Source organism: Pristiophorus japonicus, chromosome 3 (assembly GCF_044704955.1).
Source record: "Pristiophorus japonicus isolate sPriJap1 chromosome 3, sPriJap1.hap1, whole genome shotgun sequence".
In the NCBI taxonomy this organism is placed as follows: domain Eukaryota; kingdom Metazoa; phylum Chordata; class Chondrichthyes; family Pristiophoridae; genus Pristiophorus; species Pristiophorus japonicus.
In genome coordinates, this window is record NC_091979.1 from 230803934 (window position 1) to 230813844 (window position 9911).

Genomic DNA, 9911 nt, shown 5'->3' on the forward strand with positions numbered 1-9911 from the left:
AGATGATCCCCTTTCCCCGGGACATGGATGATCCCCTTTCCCCGGGACATCTTCCACTTTCCCCGGGATATGTTCCCCTTTCCCCGGGAAATGTTCCCCTTTCCCCGGGAGGGACATGATCCCCTTTCCACGGGACAAGTTCCCTTTCCCCGGGACATGTTCCCCTTTCCCCGGGACATGTTCCCCTTTCCCTGGGACATGTTTCCCTTTCCCTGGGAGGGTCATGTTCCCCTTTCCCCGGGACATGTTCCCCATTCCCCGTTACATGTTTCCTTTTTCCCAGAACAAGTTCCCCTTTTCCCGGGACATGTTCCCCTTTTCCTGGGACATGTTCCCCTTTTCCCGGAACATGTTCCCCTTTCCCCAGGAGGGAAATGTTCCCTTTTCCCTGGGACATGTTCCCCTTTCCCCGGGACATGTTCCCCTTTCCCCGGGATATATTACCTTTTCCCCGATACATGTTCCCCTTTCCCCGGAGGGAGATGATCCCCTTTCCCCGGGACATGGATGATCCCCTTTCCCCGGGATATCTTCCACTTTCCCCGGGACATGTTCCCCTTTCCCTGGGAGAGACATGTTACCCTTTCCCCGGGATATGTTACCCTTTCCCCGATACGCGTTCCCCTTTCGCCGGAGGGAGATGATCCCCTTTCCCCGGGACATGTTCCACTTTCCCGGGACATGTTCCCCTTTCCCTGGGAAGGACATGTTCCCCTTTCCCCGGGACATGTTCCCCTTTCCCCGGGACATGTTCCCCTTTTCTGGAACATATTCTCCTTTCCCCAGGACATGTTCCCCTTTCACTGGGACATGTTCCCCTTTCCCCGGGACATGTTCCCCTTTCCCCGGGACATGTTCCCCTTTCCTGGAACATATTCTCCTTTCCCCAGGACATGTTCCCCTTTCACTGGGACATGTTCCCCTTTCCCTGGGACATGTTCCCTTTTCCACGGGAGGGACATGCTCCCCTTCCCCCGGAACATGTTCCCCTTTCCCTGGGATGTGTTCCACTTTCCCTTGGAGGGACATGTTCCCCTTTTCCTTGGAGGGACATATTCCCCTTTCCCTGGGACATATTCCCCTTTCCCCGGGATATGTATCCATTTCCCCATTAAACATTCCCCTTTCCTCGGGACATGTTCCCCTTTCCCTGGGACATGTTCCCCTTTCCCCGGAACATGTTCCTCTTTCCCTGGGATATGTTACCCAATCGCCGGGATATTTTACCCTCTCCTCGGGACATGTTCCTCTTTCCCTGGGACATGTTCCCCTTTGCCTGGGACTTGTTCCCCTTTCCCCGGGATATGTTCCACTATCCCCAGGACATGTTCCCCTTTTCCCGGGATATATTACCCTTTCCCCGGGATATGTTCCCCTTTCCCTGGGACATGTTCCCCTTTCCCCGGAACATTTCCCCTTTCCCTGGGAGGGATATGCTCCCCATTCCCCGGGAGGGACATTTTCCACATTCCATCGGACATATTCCCCTTTCGCCGGGCCATGTTCCCCATTTCCCCGGACGTGTTCCCCTTTCCCCGGGAAATGTTCCTCTTCTCCCGGGATATGTTCCCCTTTCCCCGGGACATGTTCCCCTTTCCCCGGGAGGGACATGATCCCCTTTCCACGGGACAAGTTCCCCTTTCCCCAGGACATGTTCCCCTTTCCCCGGGACATGTTCCCCTTTCCACGGGACATGTTCCCCTTTCCCCGGGACATGTTCCCCTTTCCACCGGGACATGTTCCCTATTCCCCAGGACATGTTCCCATTTCCCCGGGAGGGACATGTTCCCCTTTCTCCAGGACTTGTTCCCCTTTCCCCGTGACATGTTCCCCTTTCCCCGGGACATGTTCCCCTTTCCCTGGAACATGTTCCCCTTTCACCGGGAGGGACATGTTCCCCTTTCCCCGGGAAATGTTCCCCTTCTCCCGGGAGGGACATGTTCCCCTTTCCCCTGGACGTGTTCCCCTTTCCCCGGGATATGTTTCCCTTTCCCGGGGACATGTTCCCCTTTCCCCGGGACATGTTCCAATTTCCCCGGGAGGGACATGTTCGCCTTTCCCTGGGACATGTTATCCTTTCCCCGGGACATGTTCCCCTTTCCCCGGGAGGAAGTTGTTCCCCTTTCTCCAGCGGGAAATGTTACCCTTTACCCGGGACATGTTCCCATTTCTCCGGTACATGTTTCCCTTTCCCTGGGATATGTTACTCTTTCCCCGGGACATGTTCGTCTTTCCCCGGTACATGTTCCCCTTTCCCCGAGAGGGAGTTGTTTCCCTTTCTCCAGCGGGACATGTTCCCCTTTCCCCGGTACATGTTCCCCTTTCCCCGGGACATGTTACCCTTTCCCTGGGATATGTTACTCTTTCCCCGGGACATGTTCGTCTTTCCCCGGTACATGTTCCCCTTTCCCCGAGAGGGAGTTGTTTCCCTTTCTCCAGCGGGACATGTTCCCCTTTCCCCGGTACATGTTCCCCTTTCCCCGGGACATGTTACCCTTTCCCCGGGACATGTTCCCCTTTCCCCGGGAGGGACATGTTGCAATTTCCCCGGGACATGTTCCCCTACCCCGGGCGGGACATGTTCCCCTTTCCCCGTGAGGGACATGTTCCATTTTCCCCGGGACATGTTCCCCTTTCCCCGGGCGGGACATGTTCCCCTTTCCCCGGGAGGGACATGTTCCCCTTTCCCCGGGAGGGACATGTTCCCCTTTCCCCGGGACGTGTTCCCCTTTCCCCGGGCGGGACATGTTCCCCTTTCCCCGGGAGGGACATGTTCCCCTTTCCCCGGGACATGTTCCCCATTCCCCGTTACATGTTTCCTTTTCCCCAGAACAAGTTCCCCTTTTCCCGGGACATGTTCCCCTTTTCCTGGGACATGTTCCCCTTTTCCCGGAACATGTTCCCCTTTCCCCAGGAGGGAAATGTTCCCTTTTCCCTGGGACATGTTCCCCTTTCCCCGGGACATGTTCCCCTTTCCCCGGGATATATTACCTTTTCCCCGATACATGTTCCCCTTTCCCCGGAGGGAGATGATCCCCTTTCCCCGGGACATGGATGATCCCCTTTCCCCGGGACATCTTCCACTTTCCCCGGGACATGTTCCCCTTTCCCTGGGAGAGACATGTTACCCTTTCCCCGGGATATGTTACCCTTTCCCCGATACGCGTTCCCCTTTCGCCGGAGGGAGATGATCCCCTTTCCCCGGGACATGTTCCACTTTCCCGGGACATGTTCCCCTTTCCCTGGGAAGGACATGTTCCCCTTTCCCCGGGACATGTTCCCCTTTCCCCGGGACATGTTCCCCTTTCCTGGAACATATTCTCCTTTCCCCAGGACATGTTCCCCTTTCACTGGGACATGTTCCCCTTTCCCCGGGACATGTTCCCCTTTCCCCGGGACATGTTCCCCTTTCCTGGAACATATTCTCCTTTCCCCAGGACATGTTCCCCTTTCACTGGGACATGTTCCCCTTTCCCTGGGACATGTTCCCTTTTCCACAGGAGGGACATGCTCCCCTTCCCCCGGAACATGTTCCCCTTTCCCTGGGATGTGTTCCACTTTCCCTTGGAGGGACATGTTCCCCTTTTCCTTGGAGGGACATATTCCCCTTTCCCTGGGACATATTCCCCTTTCCCCGGGATATGTATCCATTTCCCCATTAAACATTCCCCTTTCCTCGGGACATGTTCCCCTTTCCCTGGGACATGTTCCCCTTTCCCCGGAACATGTTCCTCTTTCCCTGGGATATGTTACCCAATCGCCGGGATATTTTACCCTCTCCTCGGGACATGTTCCTCTTTCCCTGGGACATGTTCCCCTTTGCCTGGGACTTGTTCCCCTTTCCCCGGGATATGTTCCACTATCCCCAGGACATGTTCCCCTTTTCCCGGGATATATTACCCTTTCCCCGGGATATGTTCCCCTTTCCCTGGGACATGTTCCCCTTTCCCCGGAACATTTCCCCTTTCCCTGGGAGGGATATGCTCCCCATTCCCCGGGAGGGACATTTTCCACTTTCCATCGGACATATTCCCCTTTCGCCGGGCCATGTTCCCCATTTCCCCGGACGTGTTCCCCTTTCCCCGGGAAATGTTCCTCTTCTCCCGGGATATGTTCCCCTTTCCCCGGGACATGTTCCCCTTTCTCCGGGAGGGACATGATCCCCTTTCCACGGGACAAGTTCCCCTTTCCCCAGGACATGTTCCCCTTTCCCCGGGACATGTTCCCCTTTCCACGGGACATGTTCCCCTTTCCCCGGGACATGTTCCCCTTTCCACCGGGACATGTTCCCTATTCCCCAGGACATGTTCCCATTTCCCCGGGAGGGACATGTTCCCCTTTCTCCAGGACTTGTTCCCCTTTCCCCGTGACATGTTCCCCTTTCCCCGGGACATGTTCCCCTTTCCCTGGAACATGTTCCCCTTTCACCGGGAGGGACATGTTCCCCTTTCCCCGGGAAATGTTCCCCTTCTCCCGGGAGGGACATGTTCCCCTTTCCCCTGGACGTGTTCCCCTTTCCCCGGGATATGTTTCCCTTTCCCGGGGACATGTTCCCCTTTCCCCGGGACATGTTCCAATTTCCCCGGGAGGGACATGTTCGCCTTTCCCTGGGACATGTTATCCTTTCCCCGGGACATGTTCCCCTTTCCCCGGGAGGAAGTTGTTCCCCTTTCTCCAGCGGGAAATGTTACCCTTTACCCGGGACATGTTCCCATTTCTCCGGTACATGTTTCCCTTTCCCTGGGATATGTTACTCTTTCCCCGGGACATGTTCGTCTTTCCCCGGTACATGTTCCCCTTTCCCCGAGAGGGAGTTGTTTCCCTTTCTCCAGCGGGACATGTTCCCCTTTCCCCGGTACATGTTCCCCTTTCCCCGGGACATGTTACCCTTTCCCTGGGATATGTTACTCTTTCCCCGGGACATGTTCGTCTTTCCCCGGTACATGTTCCCCTTTCCCCGAGAGGGAGTTGTTTCCCTTTCTCCAGCGGGACATGTTCCCCTTTCCCCGGTACATGTTCCCCTTTCCCCGGGACATGTTACCCTTTCCCCGGGACATGTTCCCCTTTCCCCGGGAGGGACATGTTGCAATTTCCCCGGGACATGTTCCCCTACCCCGGGCGGGACATGTTCCCCTTTCCCCGTGAGGGACATGTTCCATTTTCCCCGGGACATGTTCCCCTTTCCCCGGGCGGGACATGTTCCCCTTTCCCCGGGAGGGACATGTTCCCCTTTCCCCGGGAGGGACATGTTCCCCTTTCCCCGGGACGTGTTCCCCTTTCCCCGGGCGGGACATGTTCCCCTTTCCCCGGGAGGGACATGTTCCCCTTTCCCCGGGACATGTTACATTTTCCCCGGGACATGTTCCACTTTCCCCGGGACACGTTCACGTTTCCGCGGGACATGTTCAACTTTCCCCGGGACATGTTCCTCTTTCCCCAGGACATGTTCCACTTTCCCCGGGAGGGACATGCTCCCCTTTCCCCGGGTCATGTTCCCCTTTCCCCGGGACATGTTTCCCTTTTCCTGGAACATGTAACCCTTTTCCCAGGACACGTTCCCCTTTCCAAGGACATGTTCCCCTTTCCCCGGGGCATGTTCCCCTTTCCCCGGGAGGGACATGTTCCCCTTTCCCCGGGAGGGACATGTTCCCCTTTCCCCGGGACATGTTTCCCTTTTCCTGGAACATGTTCCCCTTCCCCTGGGACATGTTCCCCTTTCCCTGGGACATGTGTCCCTTTCCCCGGGACGTGTTCCCTTTTCTGGGACATGTTCCCCTTTCCCTGGGTCATGTTCCCCTTATCTGGGACATTTTCCCCTTTCCCCGGGACATGTTCTCCTTTCCCTGGGACATGTTCCCCTTTCCCCGGGACATGTTCCCCTTTCCCTGGGACATGTTCCCCTTTCCCCGGGACATGTTCCCCTTTCCCTGGGACATGTTCCCCTTTCCACAGGACATGTTCCTCTTTCCCTGTGATGTGTTCCACTTTCCCCGGGAGGGACTCATTCCCCTTTCCCTGGGATATGTTCCCCTTTCCCCGGGAGGGACTTGTTCCCCTTTCCCCGGGACATGTTCCCCTTTCCCCGGGACATGTTCCCCTTTCCCCGGGAGATTTTCCCCTTTCACCTGATGGGAGATGTTCCCCTGTCCATGGGAGGATGGCTCAGAATATAACTGCTTGTGGGTTTAATCTTTTGTTTCCAATTCCAGGAACATTCTGGCCGAGTTTTCCGTATGCAGTTCAGAGTTTCGGATTTTGTGATCAGTTCCCACAATGACACGATCTGGATCTGGGACTTCCTGAACGACCGGACAGGACAGGATGAGTCAGAGTGTTCGGCTTCCCAGGGCTTTACCTACACCTTCAGATAGACAACTCTCCGCCTCACCCTCATACTTCCACAGGTGACGCTGCCCACTCATCTCTTCCATTGTAACATTCCTGTCACTGGGCTCCGACATACTGCTCCGGGAAGCTGAACTACAGAACCAGTGGGAACCTGTTCAACCTTCGCCGTCTCCATGCCAGGTCCAAGACCACCCCAACTCTGTCGTTGAGCTTCAGTACGCGGACGACGCCTGCGTCTGTGCACACACAGAGGCTGAACTCCAGGACATAGTCGACGCATTTACCGAGGCGTATGAAAGCATGGGCCTTACGCTAAACATTAGTAAGACAATGGTCCTCCACCAGCCTGTCCTCGCCGCACAGCACTGCCCCCCAAACATCAAGATCCACGGCGTGGCCCTGGACAACATGGACCACTTTCCCATATCTCGGGAGCCTCCTATCAACAAGAGCAGGCATTGACGACAAGATCCAACACTGCCTCCAGTGCGCCAGTGCAGCCTTCGGCCGCCCTGAGGAAAAGAGAGTTCGAAGACCAGTCCTTCAAAACTGCCACCAAGCTTATGGTCTACAGGGCCGTAGTAATAACCGCCCTCCTGTATGGCTCAGAGACGTGGACCATGTACAGTAGACACCTCAAGTCGCTGAAGAAATACTACCAGTGCTGGGACCCCAGTTATTTACAATATACATTAATGATTTAGATGAAGGAATTGAGTGTAATATCTCCAAGTTTGCAGATGACACTAAACTGGGTGGCGGTGTGAGCTGTGAGGACACTAAAAGGCTGCAGGGTGATTTGGACAGGTTAGGTGAGTGGGCACATGCATGGCAGATGCAATATAATGTGAATAAATGTGAGGTTATCCAATTTGGGGGCAAAAACACGAAGGCAGAATATTATCTGAATGGCGGCAGATTAGAAAAGGGGGAGGTGCAATGAGACCTGGGTGTGATGGTATATCAGTCATTGAAAGTTGGCATGCAGGTACAACAGGCGATGAAGAAGGCAAATGGTATGTTGCCCTTCATAGCTCGGGGATTTGAGTATAGGAGCAGGGAGGTCTTACTGCAGTTGTACAGGGCCTTGGTGAGGCCTCACCTGGAATATTGTGTTCAATTTTGGTCTCCTAATCTGAGGAAGGACGTTCTTGCTATTGATGGAGTGCAGTGAAGGTTCACCAGACTGATTCCCGGGATGGCGGGACTGACATATGAGGAGAGATTGGATCAACTGGGCCTTTATATACTGGAGTTTAGAAGAATGAGAGGGGATCTCATAGAAACTTACAAGATTCTGACGGGACCGGACAGGTTAGATGCAGGAAGAATGTTTCTGATGTTGGGGAAGTCCAGAACCAGGGGACATAGTCGAAGGATAAGGGGTAAGCCATTTAGGACTGAGATGAGGAGAAACTTCTTCACTCCGAGAGTTGTTAACCTGTGGAATTCCCTACCGCAGAGAGTTGTTGATGCCAGTTCATTGGATATATTCAAGAGGGAGTTAGATATGGCCCTTACTGCTAAAGGGATCAAGGGGTATGGAGAGAAAGCAGGAAAGGGGTACTGAGGTGAATGATCAGCCATGATCTTATTGAATGGTGGTGCAGGCTCGAAGGGCCGAATGGCCTACTGCTGCACCTATTTTCTATGTTTCTATGTATCTCTGCAAGATCCTACAAATCCCCTGGGAGGACAGACGCACCAACATTAGCGTCCTCGTCCAGACCAACATCCCCAGCATTGAAGCATTGACCACACTTGATCAGCTCCGCTGGGCAGGCCACATAGTGTGCAAGCCAGACAAGAGACTCCTAAAGCAAGCGCTCTACTCGGAACTCGTCCATGGCAAATGAGCTAAAGGTGGGCAGAGGAAACGTTACAAGGACACCCTCAAAGCCTCCCTGATAAAGTGCAACATTCCCACTGACACCTGGGAGTCCTTGGCAATAGACCGCCCTAAGTGGAGGAAGTGCATCCAGGAGGGCGCTGAGCACCTCGAGTATCGTTGCCGAGAGCATGCAGAAATCAAACGCAAGCAGCAGAAGGAGTGTGCGGCAAACCAATCCCACCCCCCTTTCCCTCAACGACTGTCTGTCCCACCTGTGACAGATACTGTGGTTCTCGTATTGGACTGTACAGCCACCTAACAACTCATGCTAAGAGTGGAAGCAAGTCTTCTTCGATCCCGAGGGACTGCCTTTAATGATGACTGCCTGAAACATTACCCTCAGCATTCCCCTTACAGTAACAGTGTGAGGGAGCTGGATTAACATCAGTACAGATACAGTCAATAACACAGGGCGCTGGGGGAGAGGGGTTACTGAGTGACAGTGTGAGGGAGCTGGATTAACATCAGTACAGATACAGTCAGTGACACAGGGCACTGGGGGAGAGGAGTTACTGAGTGACAGTGTGAGGGAGCTGGATTAATATCAGTACAGATACAGTCAGTGACACAGGGCACTGGGGGAGAGGAGTTACTGAGTGACAGTGTGAGGGAGCTGGATTAATATCAGTACAGATACAGTCAGTGACACAGGACGCTGGGGGAGAGGGGTTACTGAGTGACAGTGCGAGGGAGCTGGATTAATATCAGTACAGATACAGTCAGTAACACAGGATGCTGGGGGAGAGGGGTTACTGAGTGACAGTGTGAGGGAGCTGGATTAATATCAGTACAGATACAGTCAATAACACAGGGCACTGGGGGAGAGGGGTTACTGAGTGACAGTGTGAGGGAGCTGGATTAATATCAGTACAGATACAGTCAATAACACAGGGCACTGGGGGAGAGGGGTTACTGAGTGACAGTGTGAGGGAGCTGGATTAACATCAGTAGAGATACAGTCAGTAACACAGGGCGCTGGGGATGAAATGTTAAACTGAGGCCCTGACTGCTCTCTCAGGTGGATGTAAAAGATCCCATGGTACTATTTCGAAGAAGAGCATGGGAGTTCTCCTCAGTGTCGTGGCCAATATTTATCCCTCAACCAACATCACTAAAACAGATTATGTGGGTCATTGCCACATTGCTGTTTGTGGGAGCTTACTGTGCCCAAATTGGCTGCCGCGTTTCCCACATTACAACAGTGACTACATTCAAAAAAGCACTTAATTGTCTGTAAAGGGCTTTGGAACGTCCGGTGCTCGTGAAAGGTGCTGTAGATGATGTCAACGAGGGGACGTCTTGCTGCTGGAAAGACTGCCCCTCCCATCCCGACATGGTTTCTTCCATCCTTGGTCCCCTCATTTACATGCTCCCTGCATTCAAGGACCCTCGGTGTGGGACGTCAGGGGGTGGGGGGGGAAGGGGGGCTTGCTGTTGGAAGTCACAATTCTTCATGCAGCATGAATGTTGGGCAGGTTTGATGGACAAGCTGGTCTTTACCTGCCCATCGATTTCATATATCTACAAATGCACTACCTCCCACCTCGGCATTGAACTGCATCGGCCGCCCGCCCGCCCAAGTGCATGTTAGCCTGCAGGTATCCTTGCTGGAGATGGCACAGCTCTGGATCTGACTGGTTATTGACACAGAGCCGGTTGTCCGTGGCCACTG

General features: G+C 54.2%; 1 pseudogene; it reads left to right on the forward strand.

Moving 5' to 3' along the window:
- LOC139255402 (F-box/WD repeat-containing protein 1A-like) overlaps positions 1-6371 on the forward strand; it is a 441926-nt pseudogene extending 435555 nt beyond the window's left edge.
- Positions 6372-9911: the final 3540 nt, after the last annotated feature.